The following is a 26,198-nucleotide window of genomic DNA, read 5'->3' on the forward strand; positions in this document are numbered from 1 at the left end:
AATCAATGGTGGAGGCAAGAGGAAACAGGAGGAAATGAAAAAAAACTGGCAAGAAACAAAATTCACATGTAACCCCAAGATGTTCATTCAAATTCTCAGTTAAGGTATTGTTTTAAAAGTGTAAGCACAATTATAACTAGTTTATGGGAATTCACCTCTGAATTTCCCATGCTTAAGTATTCATTTTTTTGGTACTTTAACATGTGAGCTGTCAAGGAGGGTAGTGGCTGCAAATTATAATCCTGCATAATATCTTCAAATGTACATGAAAGCCATACAATTCCAAGTTTAATTGGCCATTCATTTCACATGTAATTTCTTTAAAAATACTGTTTAGTTTCAAATATTAGTGGATTTTTTTTTTAATTTCCAAAAAGGAGTTATTTTCAAAAAGTTTACCGATATCATTCAACAAGGAACATCTATCAGATCATAACAGAGTACAATACTGGTGGAAACTTGTTCTTAATTCTATCTTGCTACAACAGGAGTTAAGTTTTCTTTGGCTTTCTTATCTTTTTTTAAAAAATTGAAAAACATTTAAGGTTAGTTGCTTAGTAGGAGCCAACAATTATTATTTCAATTACAATACAAGAAACTCATACGACAATGCAGAAGAAATTCAGATACAAATCAAACGCATTGCCTTCACATTCAAGTAATTGAAACTTGTTTTCTTTGTTTATTTAAAAAAAGGTACTTAATGAATTCTGTCACCACAAAAAAGTGCTTAATTTTAGTAAAGAATTTAATTAAGCCCTCAAAAGAAAACAAAAAACTCATTCATGCATAGCTACCTTATACACTACTGTTAATGCCTGCCATGGATAGACTATATGCGCAACTTAAATATCATCAGAACCCAATATTAAAAGCTGACAGGCATAACTTTGACTATGCTAGAGCAAAGGTTGGTATTACGAAATTAAGATTCAGTACAACACCAATAATCAAATCAAAATTGGATACTGCAGACTTTCCACTGTCAGCACTTGATAGAAATTAGCTAAATTTAATTTGCCTTAAACTGCTATTGTGAATTAATTACAGCATTAAATATTCATTTAAATGAATCAACACAATAATAAATGAAGAACAGAACAAATGATGGCACTCAGTGAAGTCAAAACATTTGAAGGAACAAAGCACAACTGAGCCGCTTTTGATGAACGTTTTCAACACCCGTTAAGTGCATAGTCAATGCGAAACATTTTAATACACAAAATTAGAATTAAAATAGAATTGGCTTTATAATTAAAAATAAAATCAGCTACAACTGCAGTTCTTGTTAATTTCCCTTGGCACTACCTCTCCTTCAGAGAAGTTGGTCACTCATTTGTGCCTTTGCATTATTTATCCCCATTTCTCTCTGACTACTTTATCTTGCTTTATCTTCCACTCGCATTTTGCTCTGCCTTGGGTGCTCCTGCATTTCTCCCTTGGTATTTTGCTACCCTCACACTCAAACAGGGTGACATAGTACATTGCTAAGCATAGAGACACTCAAAAGATACTTCCGGGGTGAGATTGCAAGAAAATTGTGACTTTCAAATGTCCATCCATCACTCCTGTCTCCTCTCCCTCCTCCCATCACCCAATCTATAAAATTATACACGACTCTTTCCCTTCAAACTACATGCTGAAATTCTGTCTTCTCCCCTTCTTCCACTAACACTTATCTTGCCTTCTATCCTCAAACTACACACTCTTCAATTTCCTCTTATTCTTTCCCCCCATTACCCTAAACTAGTTTTGCTGGCTTTTATGCCCTATTTTAGTTTTATTTTTGAAAAGCATCAAAGTTCTCTCGTCCACTCCCTCCCAGTTTTGTCTGATCTCCTACATTTTGCAGTTGTGTCAAACTTAAAATCTCTATTCTCAAAAATCTTTCCAAGTACGCCCATTCATTCTCAGGAGGCTAAGTGATAAAAACAAAGCCCTATAAAGAAACTCAGCAGGTATAGCATCATCTGTGCATTAAGGAAACAAAGCTAACATTGGGTCCAGCATTCTTCAGAACCATTGCCAAGATCAGTCATGATTGACCGAAAGCATCAACTCTCTTGTTCTACCCCCGCCACAGTATTTTGCTTTTATTTCTGTAAGTTACTCAGGCAGGCAGCTGCTCGGAAGTCCCACACACAGCTGAATGTTTTCTGTTGTGTGACTTCCATTTGAACCCACCACAGAGAGAAACTGGGAGGGAGAAAATTAGGGAGAACACTGCCCATCATGAGTCTATCCCACCTGAGCTACACTTACCGAGCTTTTTTCAGACTCTTTATTCTGAGTAACTTCAAAAACTCCATCTCTACTCATTTCATCGTTTTCAACAGAATATTTATTCTCCACATTCACAACTGCAAGAGATTTTCCCATCACATTTCACCACTCTACACCAACTGCCTTCATAGAGAAGGCCAATGCCAAATATTTTTGTGAATCCCTCATTACTAAGATTTCCCTACCAACCCACTCCCTTTAATGCTTGCTTCTGTAAAAAAAAAAGACTTCCAACTTACTTTCAACTGTAGTTTGAAGCTAACAGCTTATCTTTTGGCTTTCCATTCACCACAAAAAACATGAATTCACACTCTACTTTGGGAACATGAACATATAATCTTGGTTTATGATTTGATTTATCTTGGCACTGAGGAAACACCATTTTCCAATGAGACATTAAGCCAAGGCCCCATTTCAAGTAAGCATAAACAACTGCATGGTGCATCACTATTTGAAGACTGAGGGCTCTCTCTCTGCCCTGGATGATACTTATCTCTCAGGCACGACTGCTGCTTGGTGAGATATCGTTCCAGACAAATCGGTTGCTACTTTTCAGGAGTAACTACACTTCATTTTCTGTATATCTCTTTACTCCTTTTGGAAGGTGCTGCACAAAATGCAAGTGTTTTCCATTTGACAGTGCATTCTATCACAACATACACGCACATCTAGTCGTAGCAAAAGTATTAATGTAACTTCCAATAGTTGTTTTAACATTTGTTATTAAAAAGCATTCATAGAACAGCCTCTGCAGAATACGTGAACAGCTTCGCTGTGCAAATAATTCAAATTGTGCTAACTAGGCACACAATACAAATGTAGTTATGTCATTTCAGAAGAGATTTAAAATTATTTCTGTCCTGAACGAGTCAGTAAAATTCGAACTAGGTTTATGCTCATAGTTTAAATGCTTGCTTTCATTCATTTCATTCCAATCCAAATGACCTTGCTGATATTCAGCCATCTTGTTACACCATTTCACCATTTCTGCTGACTAAAAACCACAGCTGCCTAATCATAAACCAATATTGATTTTGTGGGATGCGCCTATGACATTATCTTGACAGAAAATGTCACTTCCAAGACTTTAAAAAAGCTGCAGGAAGTTGTAGGGGAACATATGAATCTGATATACCAAGAGGTAAAAGAAGAAGTCAAGAAATGACAGCACATACATGTAAAACATACATCATAATTGTCTGAAAGAAATGTACGCTGACATAATACCTGGAAGTGTTGTCAAAGTGTACACTTTTTAATCTCTTTCCTCTTTATTTACCGGCTTCCTCCATTTTATCAGCATCAGCTCGCTGGAATACTAATTCTTTCAACCTGCCAAGTTCGGTCTCCTTTGAAGAGCTGTCTGAAATTTTTAACTAATAATGCTTTCAACACCTCCATTTAAGTTTCCCATTCCTTTAAATACAGCATCTATTTGTTATGTTTATCCTGTGCTCAGGTGAATTTCTTTTTAAAAAAATGCAGGAAGCAAAACTATTATGGTGTTATTATTTCAAGACTGCACTTCTCTAATAAAGAATTACTTAGCCTCCATAATGCTTCTACATTTCTCACAAAATGAATCAGACCAACCTTATAAATACAATGGCTACAACAGCAAGTCAGAGAGTCAGTTTTGCAGTGAGTTGCTGACCCCTCAACTCCCCAAAGCCTGTTCCACCAACAAGACCAAAGTCAAGAGTGTGACAGAATACTCCCCACTTAGCTGGATGAGTCCAGCAATAACATTCAACGAAGTTCAGTACTACAGAAGACAAAGCAGTTGGTTTGACTGGATAAAAAGTCCTGGAACTCTTCCAATGGGCAGTGTGCATGTGTACCTACAATGTATGACTGCAGCAGTTCCAAGGTGTTGTCTCACCACCATATTCCAAGGGGACTTGGGCATGAGCAACAAACATTGCACTTGCCAGCGATGCTCATATCCCATGAAAGAAGTAATAATAGGAAAAGAATGGTCAATGCAACACCTGGTTTCAGAACAAAAGGCAGAACAACATGGATAGTTGAAGTTCAATGGCAGGGAAAACTTGGCATTTTAATTAAAAAGATGAAATTACCAAATAGCTCAATGGGACACATAATAAACAGCAGACACAGATTTTCAGTTGACAATGCTCAAGAAAACAATCTTGTCTGAACATATGGCTCAAAGTGAATCAGACAGAAAAATCAACTCAAGCTCCATGTTCCAATTCCTGCTCAGTGCAAGTTTACATGAAAAAGATCTATAGCATTCTACTCAAAGCTTGCTGAGTCATTAAAACTGAATAACAACTATATCAGCATGTTATCGTTCATGGTCATGTGCTTGATGAACATGTTTTCTCATTTTCCAGCCACAACAATAATTAACTATGAAAAGATCATGATTGTCATTAACAGCAATAAGTAGTTCTAGGGGGAGATTTTCATGTTAAGAGGTCAGGATAATCCCATTGTTTTAAGGCCTGGCAACAGGCTCCCCTTTGTGCTCATTTCAAAGCAGACACCACATGGAACAGCCTTATTAGCAGGCCCACTTAAAAAAAAGACCATTTTCTCCCCTTTGGTCCAGGAACTCCCCACCTATGTCCGTGACACCACCCATGCCCTCCACCTCCTCCAGGACTTCCAATTCCCTGGCCCCCAACACCTCATTCACCATGGACATCCAGTCCCTATACACCTGTATTCCTCATGCAGATGGCCTCAAGGCCCTCCGCTTCTTCCTGTCCCTCAGGCCCAACCAATCCCCCTCTACCGACAACCTCATCCGCCTAGCCGAACTCGTCCTCACCCTCAACAACTTCTCTCTCGATTCCTCCCACTTCCTACAAAGGGGGTGGCCATGGGTACCCGCATGGGCCCCAGCTATGCCTGCCTCTTTGTACGTTACGTGGAACAGTCCCTCTTCCGCACCTACACAGGCCCCAAACCCCACCTCTTCCTCTGTTACATTGATGACTGTATCGGCGCTGCCTCTTGCTCCCCAGAGGAGCTCGAACAGTTCATCCACTTCACCAACACCTTCCACACCAACCTCAAGTTCACCTGGGCCATCTCCAACACATCCCTCACCTTCCCGGACCTCTCAGTCTCCATCTCAGGTAACCAGCTAGAAACTGATGTCCATTTCAAGCCCACTGACTCCCACAGATACCTAGAATACACCTCCTCCCACCCACCCTCCTGCAAAAATTCCATCCCCTATTCCCAATTCCTCCGCCTCCGCCGCATCTGCTCCCAGGATGAGACATTCCACTCCTGCACATCCCAGATGTCCAAGTTCTTTAAGGACCGCAACTTTTCCCCCGCAGTGGTCGAGAACGCCCTTGACCGCGTCTCCCGCGTTTCCTGCAACACATCCCTCGCACCCCGCCCCCGCCACAACCGCCCCCAGAGAATTCCCCTCGTTCTCACATACCACCCCACCAACCTCCAGATACAACGTATCATCCTCTGACACTTCCGCCATCTACAATCCGACCCCACCACCCAAGACATTTTTCCATCCCCACCCTTGTCTGCCTTCCAGAGAGACCACTCTCTCCGTGACTCCCTTGTCTGCTCCACACTGCCCTCCAACCCCACCACACCCGGCACCTTCCCCTGCAACCGCGGCAAGTGTTACATTTGCCCCCACACCTCCTCCCACACCCTTATCCCAGGCCCCAAGATGACTTTCCATATTAAGCAGATGTTCACCTGCACATCTGCCAATGTGGTATATTGTATCCATTGCACCCGGTGTGGCTTCCTCTACATTGGGGAAACCAAGCGGAGGCTTGGGGACCGCTTTGCAGAACATCTCCGCTCGGTTCGCAATAAACAACTGCACCTCCCAGTCACAAACCATTTCAACTCCCCCTCCCATTCCTCAGGCGACATGTCCATCATGGGCCTCCTGCAGTGCAGGAATGATGCCAACTGAAGGCTGCAGGAACAGCAACTCATATTCCGCTTGGGAACCCTGCAGCCCAATGGTATCAATGTGGACTTCACAAGCTTCAAAATCCCCCCTTCCCCCACTGCATCGCAAAACTAGCCCAGCTTGTCCCCGCCTCCCTAACCTGTTCTTCCTCTCACCCATCCCTTCCTCCCACCTCAGCCGCACCTCCATTTCCTACCTACCACCTCATCCCGCCTCCTTGACCTGTCCATCTTCCCTGGACTGACCTATCCCCTCCGTACCTGCTCACCTATACTCTCCTCTCTACCTATCTTGTTTTCTCTCCATCTCCAGTCCGCCTCCCCCCTCTCCTTATTTATTCCAGTTCCCTTTCCGATGAAGGGTCTAGACCCAAAACGTCAGCTTTTGTGCTCCTGAGATGCTGCTTGGCCTGCGGTGTTCATCCAGCTCCAAACTTTTGTTATCTTGGATTCTCCAGCATCTGCAGTTCCCATTAAAATCACTAAAAAAAACACTTTGTTTTTAAAGAAACAAAGTGAGTACCACCAATCCTTTATTAGAGGTAGTCCATGACAGTTGCCAGTTGTTTTAACTGCAGATGTGAGCCTCCTGGACACAAAGCATGTCAAATAAAAAACAAAGCATACCCAAAATTTGACACTTCCATGGAGTCATCCCACTGCCTCAAGGATCTGAAGCTCACCTAAACTAGTGAAAATCCTCCAATGTATAACCACTGAGCTTTTGGATAGGAGCGGACTGACTTCCAGTCATGTATTTTTGATCCACACCCTTTTTTTTTTGTCAATCAGCCTCCATTACCTGAATTAAGGACCACAAAAATCTATTACCTAGTATCTGAAGTATAGGTTTAAATAAAAGCAAAACAAAAAAAAACTCATGAACGTAATTATATGTATCCAATGAACTGGGTTGTGTGTTTTTATTATCTTAGTAATTATTTCCCTCAATATAAAAATAAGTACAGGACTTAACTTCAAATGGTGAACTGAATCATTACACATATGATCCCAGTTATTCAGCTTCTGGCTCCACTTGACATTTGGATTTCACACATACTTTGCACCACTACACAATATTTTGTAGCAAATTTCTCTCTTCTACTCCTCAATGTGATGCATTGTGTCAAAGCGTAAAAACTCCTGACAAAAATTAGCTCAAATAAACATTTAACCTCTTCAATTAATAGGTAAATTAAAAGCTGATTAATATAGTGTATAGTGATGGAGAAAGTAACAATGTTAGTGAATTGACAGCTGAGTATTTAAAAAAAAAACTACAGGAATTGCTCATTATGAACAGTGTCGAGAAGAGGAAAAGTGGGATATCAATTAACACATGCCATTCCCTCAAACATCTGGCTCCCTACACCTATCTTCCCCCAACAGGATGGCCACAGGCTTTCCATTTTTCCTTGAACAAAGCCCAAATAGATCCCATCTACCATCACCCTCATCCTGCTGACTGAACAACTTGTCTTTTAACTTCACTTACTCACCCCACATAAAGCTTTTGCTGAGTATCTAACTATGTCTGATTTTGTGTTAAATATGACCTCTTTCGGTCCTCTTTGGACCTGCGCTCTCACTGCCTCTTACGAATAAGAATACAGTCAGTCAATTTACCAGAGAAAAAGGAGCAACTTTGTTCCCTATTTCCATCATTCTCTGACATTGACATGGCTGATCTCAGACTCTTTCCTTCCTCAACTCTCTTGTTGCAGGTAGATTCCTACAAGGAACATAGGAAAATGGGCATTCAGCCCATCAAGCCTACCCCATCATTCTAGATTAGTTGATCATCTCAAAGTCATTTTCCACCACCAACAATGCCAATAGTCTCCAGAAAGATACTGTTTTCTGTCTTGAATCTGCTTAAAATGATTGTGATTCCATAGCCAGCTGATAGAAAACACCAAAGATTACTCACATCCGGAGCAAAGAAATTCTTCCTTGCCTCAGTTTCACATGGCCTGATGCTTATTGTAAGATTATGCCCACTACTTCAAACATCATCGGCAGAAAAATATTCTATTTCCATCTATCACACTCTGTAACAGGTTTTGTAAGTTTCAATGGGATTGCCCGTCATTCTTCAAAACTTGAGAATACAAACTTAATTTCCACAATCTCACCTCATAAAATAATCCCATATTTCCAGGGATTATTCTGGTGCACCTCCTCTACACTCCTTTGATATGGAAGCCCAGGCCATGTACAATACTCCAGGTAGGGTCTCACCAAGTTTTCAATTCAACTGCAGCAAGATATCCTCACTCTGTACTCAAGTTCTTTTAGAATGGATGCCAATATAGCCTTTGCTTTTCTAGTTGCTTGCTAATTTTTAGTGACTCAAAGACAACGATATCCACATTCTTTCAGGCAGCCACATTTCACAAATTCTCACCATTTAAATAAATATTTCTGTTTTTCCCTCATAAATGGATTATCTTCACACTTAATAACAATTACACTTCACATTATAATCCATGTGGCATGTTCTAGCCCATTCACATAGATGGTCTTAAGATGTAAGGAGGCTTCAAAAGGACTTGAGCAGTCTGTTTTATTTAATTTATTATTGCCACATGCACCAAAATGTACAGTGAAAAGTATTAAACAAAAAAAACGTTGCTGGAGGAGCTCAGGTCTGGCAGCATCCGTGAAGGAGAAAACAGAGTTAACGTTTCGGGTCCAGTGACCCTTCTTCAGAACTGATGGTGGCTGGGAAAACATCAGTTTATACACAGAAAATAGGGAGGTAGGTGGGGTGAAAAGACCTGGGTGGGTGAGTGAAATGTATTGTTTTGCATGCTAATCAGAGAAATCATACCTTACATAATTACATCAGGTAATAGAACAGAATCTGTTTCAGCTACAGAGAAGGTGCAGTGAAAGATCAACTTGAATGTACAAGGTTCGTTCAAAAGTCAGGTTACAGCTAGGAAGAAGCTGTTCGTGAGCCTGTTGGTACCTGTCTTCAAACATGTGTATCCTCTGCCTGACAGAAGAGGACTGAAGAGAATACAACAGGAGGTTGGAGGGGTCTTTGTTGGCTGCTTTCCAAAAACAGCAGGAAACGTAGACTTAATCAGTGGATTGAAGGCTGGTTGTCATGATGTTTCAACTCAATTTCACATCATCAGTAGATTTGGAAATACTACAATTGGTCCTCGTATCCAAATCATTTCTAGAAATGTGAACAACCATGGAGCTGGCACTGGCCCCTGCGGTACCCCACTAGTAATAGCATTCTATGCTGAGAATGATCTGTTTATTCCTAATCTTCGCCTTTTGTCTGACAACCAATTCTCAAACTGAACTGATACATGTTCCCCAACTCCACACACTTGAATTTTATATACTGTACAGTACTTTTTCAAAAATACACAGACCATATCCACTCATTACCTCTTGTCTATACTGCAAGTAACATCCTCCAAAAACTTCAAGTTTGTTAAGTAGTATTTCCCTTTCATAAGTCAAAGTTAATTGCGCAATTTTGCTATTTGTTTCTAAAGGTTCAGTTGACAATAAACTCTTAACATTCTGCTAATTACTTATTGGAGCCTTCTTGTGGCACAATGTTAGTGTCCCTACCCTGGGGCAGGAGGCTTTGATTCAAATCCCACCTGCTCCAGAGGTCTGAAATAATATCATCAAACAGGCTGACTTGAAAGAATTAGGTACATGGGGCAAACAGGTCAGTAGTTCTCCGGCTGCTGCCTTCCTCCTTTTTTAAAAAAGTGGGGTTACGTTTGCAATCCTTCAGTTCGCAGGAACTTTTCTAGAAAATACACAACTACAAACATAACACAGCATGGAGCTGGAAAAACACAGCAGGCCAGGCAATATCAGAAGGGCAGAAAAGTTGACACTTTTGGTCAGGGCCCTTCTTCAGAAATAGAGAGGGTGAAGGGAGCTCAGAAATAAATAGAGAAAGCAGAAGTGGGGCTAGGGTAGGTAGGCAGGATGGTGATAGGTGGGAGAAAAGATGGACAGATTGTGTCAAGTCAAGGAGGCAGGGATTAGAGAAGGGGTGGATGTGGAATGAGGCCAGGGATGGGGAGATTTTAAAATTGGTGAATTCCACGTTTAGGCCATTGGGCTGCAGGCTCCCAAGGCGGAATACAAGGTGTTGCTCCCCCAGTTTGCAGGTGACAACACCGTGACACTGGAGGTGGCCCGGGAATGACATGTCACCCAGGGAGTGGGAGGGGGAGTTTAAATGGTTGGAAGGTGTTGTCGTTTGTCAAATACAGATAAACGCAGATGCTCTACAAAACGTTCTCCAAGTCTACGTTCGGTCTCACCAATATAGAGGAGGTCACATTGTGAGCAATGAGTACAGTGGACCAAGTTGACGGATGTGCAAGTGAACCCCCGTCTGAAATGGAAGGTTTATTTTGTGCCTTGGACTGAGGTGAAAGAAGTGGTGTAGGGGCAGGTGTAGCACTTTCTGCAGTTGCAGGGAAAGGTGCTGGGGTTGGTGGGCTTAGTAGGGAGTGTGGAGTGGATGAGGGAATCGTAGAAAGAGTGGTCCCTTCTAAAGGCAGATAGGGGTGGGGAGGGACATATCTCTTTGGTTGTAGGTTCAGATTGTAGGTGGCAGCGCAAGATACTTTGGATGTGGAGGTTGGTAGGGTGATGTGTGAGGACAAAGGGAATTCTGTCTTTATTTTTGTTTTGTGGGTGGGGGAGGGAAAAAGGAGGAGAGAATGTCAGGGCAGAAGTACAGGAAACACAACAGTTGCAGTGGAGGGCAATATTTTTCTCCCTAGTCCAGGAACTCGCCACTTACATCTGGGACACTACCCATAGCCTCCACCTCCTCCAAAGACTAAGTCCCTGGCCCCCAATATCTCATCTTCACTATAGTCGTCCAATACACTTGTACCCCCACGTGGATGGAATAAAAGCCCTGCACTTCTTCCTCTCCCGCAGGCCCAACCAGACCCCGCCACTGATACCCTCATCTGCTTAACTGAACTCGCCCTTCCCCTTAAAAGCTTCCCCTTCAACTCCTCCCATTTCCTACAGGCCAAGGGAGTGACCATGGGCACCCGCATGGATGCGAGCTATGCCTGCCTTAGTCAGGTACGTGGTACACTCCCCCTTCTGCTGTTACACCGGCACAATCCCCCACCACCACCTCCTCTACATGGATGTTGCCTCCTGCTCCCTCAAGGAGCTTGGACAGTTCAAAATTTCTAACATCTTTCATTCCAACCTCAAACACACCTCAACCATCTCAGGTACCTGTCTCCTTCCTGGGACTTGCACATCCATCTCTGGTGACCGCCTCAAAACTGATATCTATTTCAAGCCCAACTCCCACAACTCTTTTCCCTTTTTCAGCCCTTCCTTACAGGGTCCAAAATTCCTCCTAATCTTCATGGTTACCACTGACATTCTTGCAAGCCACTTCTTCTGACCTGATGCAATCTTTAATTTCTTTCGTTAAGAATGGTTGAGTCTCCTTTCTCTCTGCAAATTTGTGTCTTAGAGAAAAATATTTCTGCAGTGGACTTGTGTTTAAATATTAAGCAAAGCTTGACTCTGTTACATCTTTTAGTGAACTTTTCCAATCTACCTCATCCAACATGCTTCTCATGCCCCTAGTTCCCTTTGTTCAAATTTAAGACCTTAGTTTTAGAATGAACTAGAATACATTTAAATACCATGTAAATTCATACCATGGTATGGTCAATATTTCCCAACGGTTCCTTTATTATTCAAACACCACCACATCCAAAAAGCCTGATCCTTAGTTGGATCCTAATGTATTATTCCAGAAGCTCATCTCATACACTCTTCAGGAAGTCATCTTCTACATCATTAGTGCTGCCTTGGTTAATTGTCTGTACACAAATTGAATTTGCCCATCATTACTATCTTACCTATATCACATGCGTCTCTAACTTCCTGATTTATAGCACGTCCAAAGAAAGAACTATAGGTTGGTTGTTCTACAAACAAATGTTTGCTTCCCTTAGCTGTCTCTTGGCTCCACCCAAACTGATCTTACATCTTGAATCTTTTGGTGATAGCGCTCTTTTACTAAGTTGCTGATGCACCCTTATTACGAGCATTACCCCACATATCCCGGGCCTCCTATTGTGTCCTACTGAAGTTCAACGCAAGCTAGAGAACAGTACCTCAGCTTTCTGTAATATACAGGAGCAGGATTGGCCCATCAAGTCTGCTGCCCTACTCAATCACAGCTGATAAGTTTCTCAATGCTATTTTCCTCCCTTCTCCCCATAATTTTTGATCCCTTAATAATCAAGTATCAATCTCTGTTAAATACACTCAATGGTCTTGACCTCCACAACCGTCATTCAGTAAAACTGCTCTCTTTTCTTTCAGGCTTGACATAGAGTTCTGCAATGCCACATTTCAACCTTAGACCATCGTGTTGTTTCCTTTTTCTGAGTTGGGGTGTGATGGCAGAATAGGAAGTAATGCAGGTCCAAAGGCCAATCACCATTTTGCCAGGGAAAAGGAGCCAAAGTCAGAAGTAGACTTAATGCCAACACCAGAAGGAGAAATACAAAAGATCCTTTTTGTCTAGGAAACCATCTGTCCACCAAGGGACACATTCGGGAGGAAGTGGACAGGCTGCACATGGAAGGGAAGGAAGGGAGAGAGTGGCTGCCAAAAAAGAGTTTCAAACTGGTTAACTCAGGAATACTCAAAACAAGGTGTTAGGAAAATCTGAAATCACTGAGGTAATTAATTACTTACAAATAAATGTGGCTTCCCTAGCTTAATGACATGTGTTAACAGGAGCTGGGTGGGGAAAGAAAGATCGCAGTGAATGCTACAGTAATAAACAATATTAAATTTAAATATCAGAGATCCAAAATGCATTAAAGAGGATACTAATGGCCTGGTTAAAATAATCCAGTCTTGTGCATATGCTATGAAAACACATTACATGCAACTTCTCCAGTCCTTAAAAAGGTATGCTAATGGTGTTGGCTGCTTCTGTGGATATAAGCAACAACTATTTTGAAAAAACAATGTTCTGCTGCGAACTCATGCCTCTTGTCTTGGGCCAATTTAAATACCATGCTGTTAATGCTTTCGTTGTATGTTGTAGTTGTACGGTGAATGAGGTGGAAAATTCTAGAAGGAAATTACTTCCAGACTGCATTTCCTAACACTGACATGAGCATTGGGCACTGCTTTAAACTACATTAACACAGGGTGGCAGAGGCAGGGCATGGGGAAAGAGAAAAAGAAAAAGAGATCAGTGTAGGAGTGGGGTAAGTACTTATTGTCATCCAATCTTCCCAAATCTTGCCATGCTGATTTTCATCTCAGGAACATGCTGGTCCTGAACACTGGCCAAGTGGCCTTTAAAACAGACTCCCACATGTCAGATGGGGATTTACCCTCAAACAGCTGTCCCCAATCCATTTTGCCCCTAGTTCCTGTTGTTAGTCTTCGCATAATTTAGCGCTTTCACCGGGGACCAGTCTTATCTTTATCCAATACGATCTTAAAAATGTATGGAATTATGAACACTGTCTCCAGAATGCTGCCGTGCGGAAACTTTGACCACTTGGGCACTCTCACCTTCCAATACAGGTCAGGCACAGTCCCTTCCCTAGTTGGACTAGTGATACTGTTTCAAGCAGCCCTCCTGGATGCACCCAACAAATTCTGTCCCACCTAAGTCCCTGGCACTAAGGGAGTACCAGTCAATATTGGGTAAGTTAAAATCACCCATGGTATAAGGCCATATTTAAGCCAACCAACAAACACTTTAGTCCCAATTACCTGCACTTGATCCATAGTCTACATGATCGATTCCTTCAACTCTTGCTGACTATTGGGAGGCCTATAGTCTAACCCCAACATGGTGATTACTCTTTTCTTTTTCCAAAGTTCAACCTATATGGCTTTGCTAAAAGAGTCAAAGATGTCTTTTCATAAAAACAGCTGTGACATTCTCCGTAAATCAGTAAAATAACAACCCCACCACTTTCATATCCCTCTCTATCACACAGGAAATTTCTAAAACCTGAACACTGAGCTGCCAGTCCTACCATTGTCACGTGTACTCATCTACTCTCTAAGCTCGTCTGCCTTTCGACTGCTAGCCACGCTGTGCTCATGAATTGGGCCTGCCTGTTCCTCCTACTAGACTTTGCACTTTTGCTTTTCAAATACTCCACATGCTGACCAACTGCTTCGGTCCACACCCTTTCAAGTGGCACTATCAAACCTCTCTGACAGGACGTTGCTGCCCCTCCAGTTTAGGCGCAAATGTTCCTTCTTGCACAGGTCCCACATGCCCTGGAAAAGATCCCAAAATGATCCAAATATCTGATTTCCTCCTTCCTAAACCAGCAGAATAGCCATGCATTCAGCGGTATTATCTTCCTATTTGTGGCCTCACTAGCACGTGGCATAGAGAGTAATCCTGAGATCACAAACTTAGCAGGTCCTACTTTTCAACTTCTAACCTAACTCTCCAAATTCCTTTTGCAGGACCTTATTCCTCTTTGTGCCTTTGTAATTCATACCAACATGGACCATGATCTCCAGCTGCTCACCCTTCCAGTTCAGAATATCCAGTGCATGCTCAGTGATGTCCTCGACCCTGACACCAGGGAGGCAACACATCCTGGAGTCTTGCTCACAGCCACAGAAAAGCCCATCTGTACTCCTGACAATGCAGTTGCCCATCACCACCACTCACCTACAGTTCAACCCTCCCTGCTGTACAACAGAACAAGTCATGGTGCCACTGACCTGGCTGCTGCAGGTGCTTTCTCCAGAGAGGCCATCCCCCACAACAGTACCCAAAATGATACATTTATTTGAGACCAGAATGGCCTCTAGGGGCTCCTACACTGCTTGCCCACAGTTGCTAATCTTCCTGGTGGTCATCCAACTCTTTTCTGTCTAAGCAGCCCTTAATAGTGGTGTGACCAGCTCATTAAACTTGTGACATTCTCAGCCTCCTGGATGCTTCACAGTGAATACATCCTCAGGTCCAGCCACGCCATGTGGCACATCAGGAGCTGCAGCTGAATATACTTCCCACTTAAGTAGACACCACAGACACTGAAAGTGTCCCCGACTGTCCACAAATTACAGGAGGGGCATTCAACAGAGCTGAGTTCTCCTGCCATTTTCAACCTTAACCACAGACAATAATCTAAGAACCAATTACTCACCAAAATCAGATTTTGCTCTTTCACACTCTATTCCTAACCAACTACGGCACCAAAAGTATATACAGCAAAGTTTGTTCTAATTGGTACCAATAAACCAAGCAAATTATATGCCTCAAATACCGTGCAGTATTATTATAATTATTAATTTATTTACCTCGCTGAACAGCCGCACAAAATACTGATAATGAATTGATTTTTAAGTCAATACCGCAATCCACCAAGATGTCCAAGTAGTCAGTAGAAGGGTTGAGCGAGAAGGCAAAGTTGCATTATTATTTAAATGATTTATGCTGTAAATAAAAGTATAACAGATGTATATACTCCCTGCATTATGTTTCTATTACTTAGTGTCTTTTGACAATGAATAGATTAGGTTTTAGATTAGATTCCCTACAGTGTGGAAACAGGCCCTTTGGCCCAGCAAGTCCACAGCGCCCCTTGAAGCATCCCACCCAGACCCATCCCCCTATAACCTAAACACCCCTGAACATACGGGCAATTTAGCATGGCCAATCCACCTTGCCTGCACGTCTGTGGCCTGTGGGAGGAAACCGACGCAGACACGGGGAGAATGTCTGTGTGGAGTTTGCACAGTCGCCCAAGGCTGGAATCGAACCCGGGTCCCTGGCGCTGCGAGGCCGCAGTGCTAACCACTGAGCCACCGTGCCACCCCAAAGGCTAAGAAGAAATACCAGCCCATGAGACATGGACCTCACAATTATCTGGAAATATCTGATCACCTGGCACACTCCAGGTCCCATAGGTACTGGTTAATAAGAGGCATTATCTCTCTTCCCTGACACTACACACAGTCTCTAAAGCCGGCTCCTGAGGAATGAATCTTATGCTACCTTATGAATAATGGCTTTTAGAGATCTGCCTCTGGATTCAGCTCCACTCCTGCTGAGTCAGAGTGCCCTACTGACGAGGTATTTATCCAGCAGCTCCTGCTGCTGATCACACCATCCTCCGCCAGCCCGGTCCGCTCTGCTGGGCTGCGCTATCCTTCCACCATTCCCGGAGCTTCTTGAATGTGGTTAGAGCTACAACCATCCAAGAAAGTGGCATGTATTCCATCACAATCCTGATCTGTGCCTTTCAGATGAACATTATATAGTGACTGGTCTAATTCAGTTTCTGGTTAATATCACCTGCCAAGATGTTGGCAGTGAGGAATTGACCAATGCTAATACTATTGAATATCAAAAGGATGACGACTAGACTTTCCCCTGTTGGGCTTGGTCATTGCCTGTCACTTATGTGGCACAGATGTTACTTGTCATTAGTCAGCCCAAGTCTGGATATTGTCCAGGTCTTAAGATTTCAAATGACTATTTCAGTATCTATGGAGTCACACATGGTGCACATTGTATAAACATTGCTAAATATCTCTACTTATGATCTTATGAAGGGAAGATCACTGGTGAAGCAGCTGAAGATGGTGGGAACTTGCATATAAATCGGAGGAACTCCAGCATAGACGTACTTGAGCACAACTGACTGAACTCCAACAACTACTACAACTGTGTGTTCATCATGACTCCAAACATTGGAGAGGTCTCCACAATCCCCACTGGCTCCAGTTTTGCAAGAATTCTTGATTCCCCACTTAAAAATCAACAATAGTTATTCTCATTTCATCTCTGGAATTCAGTACTTTCGTCCACATACAAGCCAAGGCTGTAACAAGCCAAGAGCTGAATAGTCTTGGCTGAACCCATATTAAGCAATGAGTCAGGTGTTCTTTTACCAGTGCTATTTGAAATTTGCTGATGATGGAAAGCAGAATGATGTGGTAATTTGAGATAATGGGAACTGCAGATGCTGGAGAATTCCAAGATAATAAAATGTGAGGCTGGATGAACACAGCAGGCCAAGCAGCATCTCAGGAGCACAAAAGCTGACGTTTCGGGCCTAGACCCTTCATCAGAGAGGGGGAATGGGGAGAGGGAACTGGAATAAATAGGGAGACGGGGAGGCGGACCGAAGATGGAGAGAAAAGAAGATAGGTGGAGAGAGTATAGGTGGGGAGGTAGGGAGGGGATAGGTCAGTCCAGGGAAGACGGACAGGTCAAGGAGGTGGGATGAGGTCAGTAGGTAGATGGGGGTGCGGCTTGGGGTGGGAGGAAGGGATGGGTGAGAGGAAGAACCGGTTAGGGAGGCAGAGACAGGTTGGACTGGTTTTGGGATGCAGTGGGTGGGGGGGAGAGCTGGGCTGGTTGTGTGGTGCAGTGGGGGGAGGGGACAAACTGGGCTGGTTTAGGGATGCAGTAGGGGAAGGGGAGATTTTGAAACTGGTGAAGTCCACATTGATACCACATGGCTGCAGGGTTCCCAGGCGGAATATGAGTTGCTGTTCCTGCAACCTTCGGGTGGCATCATTGTGGCAGTGCAGGAGGCCCATGATGGACATGTCATCTAGAGAATGGGAGGGGGAGTGGAAATGGTTTGCGACTGGGAGGTGCAGTTGTTTGTTGCAAACTGAGTGGAGGTGTTCTGCAAAGCGGTCCCCAAGCCTCCGCTTGGTTTCCCCAATGTAGAGGTAGCTGCACCGGGTACAGTGGATGCAGTATACCACATTGGCAGATGTGCAGGTGAACCTCTGCTTAATGTGGAATGTCATCTTGGGGCCTGGGATAGGGGTGAGGGAGGAGGTGTGGGGACAAGTGTAGCATTTCCTGCGGGTGCAGGGGAAGGTGCCGGGTGTGGTGGGGTTGGAGGGCAGTGTGGAGCGAACAAGGGAGTCACGGAGAGAGTGGTCTCTCCGGAAAGCAGACAGGGGTGGGGATGGAAAAATGTCTTGGGTGGTGGGGTCGGATTGTAAATGGCGAAAGTGTCGGAGGATGATGCGTTGTATCCGGAGATTGGTAGGGTGGTGTGTGAGAACGAGGGGGATCCTCTTAGGGCGGTTGTGGCTGGGGCGGGGTGTGAGGGATGTGTTGCGGGAAATACGGGAGACGCGGTCAAGGGCGTTCTCGATCACTGTGGGGGGGAAGTTGCGGTCCTGCCCCACCGAACTCATCTCCACCTATCTGGACTCCATTTTCTCCCCTTTGGTCCAGGAACTCCCCACCTACGTCCGTGACACCACCCACGCCCTCCACCTCCTCCTGGACTTCCAATTCCCTGGCCCCCAACACCTCATTCACCATGGACGTCCAGTCCCTGTACACCTGCATTCCGCATGGAGATAGCCTCAAGGCCCTCCACTTCTTCCTGTCCCGTAGGCCCGACCAGTCCCCCTCCACCGACACTCTCATCCGCCTAGCTGAACTCGTCCTCACACTTAACAACTTCTCTTTTGACTCCTCCCACTTCCTACAGACTAAGGGGGTGGCCATGGGCACCCGCATGGGCCCCAGCTATGCCTGCCTCTTTGTAGGTTATGTGGAACAGTCCCTCTTCCGCACCTACACAGGCCCCAAAACCCACCTCTTCCTCCGGTACATTGATGACTGTATCGGCGCCACCTCTTGCTCCCCAGAGGAGCTCGAACAGTTCATCCACTTCACCAACACCTTCCACCCCAACCTTCAGTTCACCTGGGCCATCTCCAGCACATCCCTCACCTTCCTGGACCTCTCAGTCTCCTTCTCAGGCAACCAGCTTGTAACTGATGTCCATTTCAAGCCCACCGACTCCCACAGCTACCTAGAATACACCTCCTCCCACCCACCCTCCTGCAAAAATTCCATCCCCTATTCCCAATTCCACCGCCTCCGCCGCATCTGCTCCCACAATAAGACATTCCACTTCCGCACATCCCAGATGTCCAAGTTCTTTAAGGACCGCAACTTTCCCCCCACAGTGATCGAGAACGCCCTTGACCGCGTCTCCCGTATTTCCCGCAACACATCCCTCACACCCCGCCCCCGCCACAACCGCCCTAAGAGGATCTCCCTCGTTCTCACACACCACCCTACCAACCTCCGGATACAACACATCATCCTCCGACACTTCCGCCATTTACAATCCGACCCCACCACCCAACACATTTTTCCATCCCCACCCCTGTCTGCTTTCCGGAGAGACCACTCTCTCCGTGAATCCCTTGTTCGCTCCACACTGCCCTCCAACCCCACCACACCCGGCACCTTCCCCTGCAACCGCAGGAAATGCTACACTTGTCCCCACACCTCCTCCCTCACCCCCATCCCAGGCCCCAAGATGACATTCCACATTAAGCAGAGGTTCACCTGCACATCTGCCAATGTGGTATACTGCATCCACTGTACCCGGTGCGGCTTCCTCTACATTGGGGAAACCAAGCGGAGGCTTGGGGACCGCTTTGCAGAACACCTCCGCTCAGTTCGCAACAAACAACTGCACCTCCCAGTTGCAAACCATTTCCACTCCCCCCTCCCATTCTCTAGATGACATGTCCATCATGGGCCTCCTGCACTGCCACAATGATGCCACCTGAAGGTTGCAGGAACAGCAACTCATATTCCGCCTGGGAACCCTGCAGCCATGTGGTATCAATGTGGACTTCACCAGTTTCAAAATCTCCCCTTCCCCTACTGCATCCCTAAACCAGCCCAGTTCGTCCCCTCCCCCCACTGTACCACACAACCAGCCCAGCTCTTCCCCCCCACCCACTGCATCCCAAAACCAGTCCAACCTGTCTCTGCCTCCCTAACCGGTTCTTCCTCTCACCCATCCCTTCCTCCCACCCCAAGCCACACCCCCATCTCCTACCTACTAACCTCATCCCACCTCCTTGACCTGTCCGTCTTCCCTGGACTGACCTATCCCCTCCCTACCTCCCCACCTATACTCTCTCCACTCTCCATCTTCGGTCCGCCTCCCCCTCTCTCCCTATTTATTCCAGTTCCCTCTCCCCATCCCCCTCTCTGATGAAGGGTCTAGGCCCGAAACGTCAGCTTTTGTGCTCCTGAGATGCTGCTTGGCCTGCTGTGTTCATCCAGCCTCACATTTTATTATCTTGATGTGGTAATTTGGTTGCATTTGTCCTGTTTTTCCCTCACACACTAAGTTCCTTGGCAATGTTCCACATTTCCAGGTGGATGTCAGTGTTGTAGCTGTACTTGAAAAGCTTGATAAAGGGGCTCAGCTGAGCTGGACATGTCAAAAGTTCTGTTTTTGGAATATTTTCAGGGCAAACCACATCGGCAGTATCCAGTACCTTCAGTCATTTTGCATCAATGCTGAATAAATTCAGATCGTGTGCAAGTCCAAATACCATTGATGTCAACACAAATACAAATGTTACTACGTTACTGCATCACCAAATAAATTTAGAATGAAAAAAAATCCCTTAAAAATCAAGAAGGAGCCCTTAAGAGCCCTCCAAACATAAAAATGGACAAGAGTCCTGGAAAGAAGCTGGTCAGGCTGAAAGTTTGTCTTCAACAATTAAATTTTTAAAAAGAAGTGAAAATCCTAGGTAAGTTTCATTCAGTGACTTAATTCAAAACAGATTTCAATGTTGAATATAAAAATTAGTTAGCTCAGGAAAGCAAAAACCAAAGATTGGGATTTGTGTTCATAATGGATGCCATCCACTTACAAATTTGCTAATTTTCATAAACACAAAGTCAAAATAAATAGGTGCAAGGATGGAGAATGCATTGGAATCATTATTTAAGCAAATTTAATAACTGATTACTGACCACCACAATATAATAGTAGCAAAAAAAAGGGAAGAAACATATTCCACAATTAGGTTCATTATTTATTTGTGGGATGCGGCCATCACTAGCTGGTCAGCATTTATTGCTCATCCCTAGATGCCACTGACAAGGTGGCAATGAGCGGCCTTCTTGAACCACTGCAGTCCACTTGCTGTAGGTTGAGCGACAATGCCATTAGGGAGGGAATTCCAGGATACTGATCGAGGTATAGAGTGAAGTAATGGCGATATATTTTGAAGTCAGGATGGTGAGTGGCTTGGACGGGAACTTGGAAGGTGATGCTCCCATGTATCTGCTGCCCGTGTCCTTCTAGATTGAAGTGGTAATGGGTTTGGAAGGTGTTGTCTGAGCACCTTGGGTGAATTACTGTGTGCATCCTGTAGGTAGTACAATCTGAAGCGACTGAACATCAGTGGTGGAGGGAGTGGATGCTTGTGGACGTAGTGCCAATCAAGCGGGCTGCTCTGTCCTGAATGATGTTGAGCTTCAAGTGTTTTTGGGGCTGCACTCATCCAAGCAAGTGGGGAGTATTCCATCACACTCTTGATGTGTGTCTTTTACGTGGTGGACAGGATTTTGGGAGTCAGGAGGTATGTTACACGTTGCAGTATTCCTAGCCTCTGACCTGGCTCTTGAAGCCTCTACATTTATGTGGTGAGTTCAGTTGAGCCTCTGGTCAAATAACCCCCAGGATGTGGATATTGGGGGAATTCAGTGATGGTAACATGATTGAATGCCAAGGGCTGTGGCAGATTCTCTTATCGGTGATGATCACAACCTGGCATTTGTGTGGCATGAATGTTATTTGCTATGTGCCAGCCCAGGCCTGGTACTATTGCAGTCTAGATCTTGCTGCATTTGAGTATGGACTGCTTCAGTTTCTGAGGTGTTGTGAACAGTGCTGAACATTGTGCAATATTCACAAACATCCCCACTTCTAACCTTGACATGGAAGGAAGATCATTGATGAAGCAGTTGAAGATGGTTGGACCTAGGACTCTACCCTGAGGAACTCCTGCAAAGATGAACTGGAGCTGACATGACTGACCTTCAACAATCACACCATCTTCCAGCTAACTCTCCAGCTACTGGAGAATCTGTCCCCTGATACCCACTGATTTCAGTTTTGCTCGGACTCCTTGAGTAACCTGCTGCCAAGGGCTGTTAGTCTGACCTCATCTCTGGAATTCAGCTCCTTTCTCTATGTTTCAGCCAAGACTGTAATGGGGCCAAAAGCAGAATAGTCATGGCGAAACCCAAGCTGGGTGTCACTGAGCAGATTATTGCTGAGAAGCTGCTGCTTGCTCGCACTATTGATGACACCCTCCATCGCTTTACTGATGGGACAGTAATTGGCCAGGTTGGATTGGTACTGCTTTGAATGTACAGGATGTACCTGGGCAATTTTCCACATTGTCAGGTTGAGGCCAATGTTGTAACTGTACTGGAACAGCAAGTTCTACAGCACAAGTCTTCAGTGCAATTGCTGGAATGACGTCAGGGCCAGCAACCTTCGCTGTATCTCATGTCTCCAAAAGTTTCTTGGTATCATGTGGATGAATCAAATTGGCTGAAGACTGGTATCTGTAATGCTGGGTACCACAAGGAGACCGAGATGCATCATCCACTCATCACTTCTGGTTGAAGATTGTTGCAAAGCTTCAGCCTTATCTTTTGCGTCGATGTGCTGGGCACTTCTGTCATGGAGGATAAGACAGCTTCCTCCTCCACTGAGTTGTTTAACTGTCCACCACCATTCAGGGCTGCAAAGATTAGATCTGTTCAGTTGGTTGTAGGATCGCTTAGCTCTGTCTATCACTTGCTGCTTTTGATGTTTAGCATGCAAGCAGCTTTGTTTGGTGGCTTCACCAGGTTGAGGATGTTGGGCTTGTACTCATTGCAATTTAGAAGACTGTGAGGAGACCTTACTGAGAGATTGCTTTGTGATGTCACAAACTTCAGAACTTTAATAATTGTTCATGAATCAAATGAATCAAAAGATAAATTGTTACACATGGAAAGCAGCAGTAATAACTCAGTCTGGAATAAGCTAGCAAGGAACAAAGACAAGCTATTACACTGAGACCAAAAGCAATTAACCTCGTCATGGAAAGGAGGGAGTCAAGATTACAAAGACAAAACTGCTTTGATACCTGCTTTATAGACTGGATACTGGTCCAGGACTCCGGGCCTGGAGAAGAATGTAAAAAGAGTTAATCACAGGAAAGCTGCATCTGTGTCTTCAAACAGACAGTTAAGGCCAAACTTAACAAGGCACTGCGAAGCTACTTCTGATAAGAAGGCAAACTGCAAGACTCGCATCCATTGGATGAATGGACTTTAAAAGAATCATCAATATATCACATCACAGATCTGAAGGAGGAAAAATCTGTGCTAAGTATCAAAACACCAGAAGTCTAGCTCTAGCAGAACTTGAAAAAGTTCTTGAGAAAGGACTGAACCCTGGACACTTCCAGAGACAGGCACAGTTGGTGAAATCCAACCAAATTCCACCATTAATCAGGTAATTGCCAGATTGGGTTGAGGGGCTTAACTTGCTTACTTGAGAGGTCTTATTTTGGTTGCTGCGTGCAATAAAGTTTAAATTATTGTTTCACCATTTGCTTACCGGTGAGATTTCTTGCGTAGCCCAATTAAAGGTCAGTTTATCAACAACAGTTCCTCCTTTTGGTAGGCAGCCATAGTGCACAAGGCATCAAGCCAACTGGCCGTAAAAGTAATCAGTTCCACAGATATCATGGACTTAAGACGCAGCAGTTTTACATTCATGAGAATCTCATGAAAATCAAGGAAAACGAATGCAGCAATTCAGAACTACACAAGCAATTACTAAACGTATACTTACCCATCCCAAAGAACCATCTCCCCTCTTTGTCAATTTATCTTTAGAATCAAAATTGGAGAAACAGAACAAGTTCATAGATGATATCCTTTTACACAAACCTTCAGGTTCAATGCAGTTCTTTGGAGCAAACCATGAGCAACACTGCAATAAAATTCAACTCTATCATGAAGCGGTAGACTATCAAATGAGCCTACCAATTGTAATGACGAAATCAGAATATAAATGATAACAAAATAAATACAATAGATGTCAGCAGATTTGAACTGTTGACTCTGCTTTCTCTCTCTAGGTTCTGCTAGACCTGCTGAGTTTCTCCAGCAATTTATGTTTTTACGTGGAATATAAGGGGCGGCACGGTGGCTCAGTGGTTAGCACTGCAGCCTCACAGCACCAGGGACCCAGGTTCAATCCCAGCCTCGGGCGACTGTGTGTGTGGAGTTTGTACATTCTCCCCGTGTCTGCTTGGGTTTCCTCCGGGTGCTCCGGATTCCTCCCACAGTCCAAAAGGTGTGCAGGCTAGGTGGATTGGCCATGCTAAATTGACCGTAGTGTCCAGGGGTGTGTGGGTTATACGGGGATGGGTCTGGGTCTGGGTGGGATGTTTCAAGGGGCGGTGCGGACTTGTTGGGCTAAAGGGCCTGTTTCCACACTGTAGGCAATCTAATCTAAAAAAAAACGATGATCGCTACATTGAGCTAGAACTGCTAGCTCTCAATGTACTCCAAGTCTTGTACAACCAGCAATTTGAATCATAGAATCCTTACAGTGTGGAAGCAGGCCATTCAGCCATCAAGTCTACACAGACCTTCCAAACAGCATCTCAGCCAGACCCATTCCACCTATCCTATCCCTGTAATTCTGCATTTTCCATGCCTAGTCCACAGACACAATGGGAAATTTGGCATGGCCAGCCTACCTAATCTGCACATCTTTGGACTGTGGGAGGAAACCCAAGCAGACACAGGGATAACGTGCAAACTCCACATTAACAGCTAACTGAGGCTGGAATCAAGCCTGGGTCCCTGGCACTGTGAGGCAGCAGAGTTAATCAATGAGCCACCGTGCTATCCCAATTTGGAAAAAAAAACAGATTTGTGTTACAACAACCAAGTTTTTAATGGTTTCTCTGAACTCCATTAAACATTGTGCAAGCAGCAAAAGTAGTCCAATGTGTAGCTGATACTTCATACAGGTTTGGATAGTATTTTTTCAAATGCTGTCTGAAATCTGCATTACACAGGAGATCAACTATCGTAGGATGCAATATTTAAATGTTAAATGAAGGGCAATAGCATACCCTGGCATACCCTGATCACTCTCCCAAAACGCAAGAATAATATTTTGTATCATTATATAGTCGCCAGATGGCAACTTTGGAGTTCTTGCACAACTTATTGGATTAGTTACAGCAGATGGCAAGTGGAAGCCCCAAGTAGCAATTAATTGACCACTTGAGGGCCTTATTTGGTGTCCAAGATAAGAAGGTCACCCACAGAAAATAAGCGCTAGGTAAGAGGAGCAAAATGGTTGGGGGACACATCTCTCTGGGGAGACCACACCCTTTGTTCAACAACTTTGGGTTTCTGCATTGCAATGACCTACTTTCAGCCAAGACAGTAATTTGGTCAGCAGATAACTGTTAAAACTAGGGATTCAGGAGAAGGTAGAAAGAAAAGGATTCATTGAGCATAAAGAGGTGACTTTAAAGAGATTTCTCAAAACTGAAAAGAAATCCTCATGGACAGGCAAAGTGGCTGAATACATTGTCACTGTTGATGAAGTAGAGACAGCAGGTAACAAAACAGAAGGTCAAAACTGGAGAATCAGAGAGTGCATGAAGAAATGGAGGAAAGGATCTGAAGACAATAATGAACTCAATCTTGGATAACAACAGGTAGCTAGTAGAGTGTGACCTGTATGGAGATAATGGGAACAGAAGTACATAAACATAAAAACACTCTGCACTGCAACATTCAAGTAACCAAAACACAGAAATCAGCATTTCAAATTTTAGAAATTTCCTACTTCAAAATCATAATAGCTTGGGCCATGATTTTATCAATGAACAGTTGAGAGAGACAGAGAGAGAGGGAGACACAGAGACAGAGAGAGAGAAGCAAATAAACAAGTCATACTTCTAGGGAAAGTCTCAATTGACATGGCTTATCACGAAAACTCACCCACCATTCTTTAATCTTACTGATATCACTCCTCCTTCACATCATTCTCCCTGGCCTTTTTTGTCAGGTTTATTTCCACAAATTAATT

At 44.1% G+C, this 26,198-nt stretch overlaps 1 protein-coding gene across 7 annotated transcripts in view; it reads right to left on the bottom strand.

Moving 5' to 3' along the window:
• Nucleotides 1-26,198, bottom strand: part of LOC125460360 (ERC protein 2) — a 1,111,380-nt gene that overhangs the window by 1,053,596 nt on the left and 31,586 nt on the right. The window lies entirely within an intron of this gene.

The sequence above is a fragment of the Stegostoma tigrinum genome, chromosome 11, assembly GCF_030684315.1.
Source record: "Stegostoma tigrinum isolate sSteTig4 chromosome 11, sSteTig4.hap1, whole genome shotgun sequence".
NCBI classification, from domain to species: domain Eukaryota; kingdom Metazoa; phylum Chordata; class Chondrichthyes; order Orectolobiformes; family Stegostomatidae; genus Stegostoma; species Stegostoma tigrinum.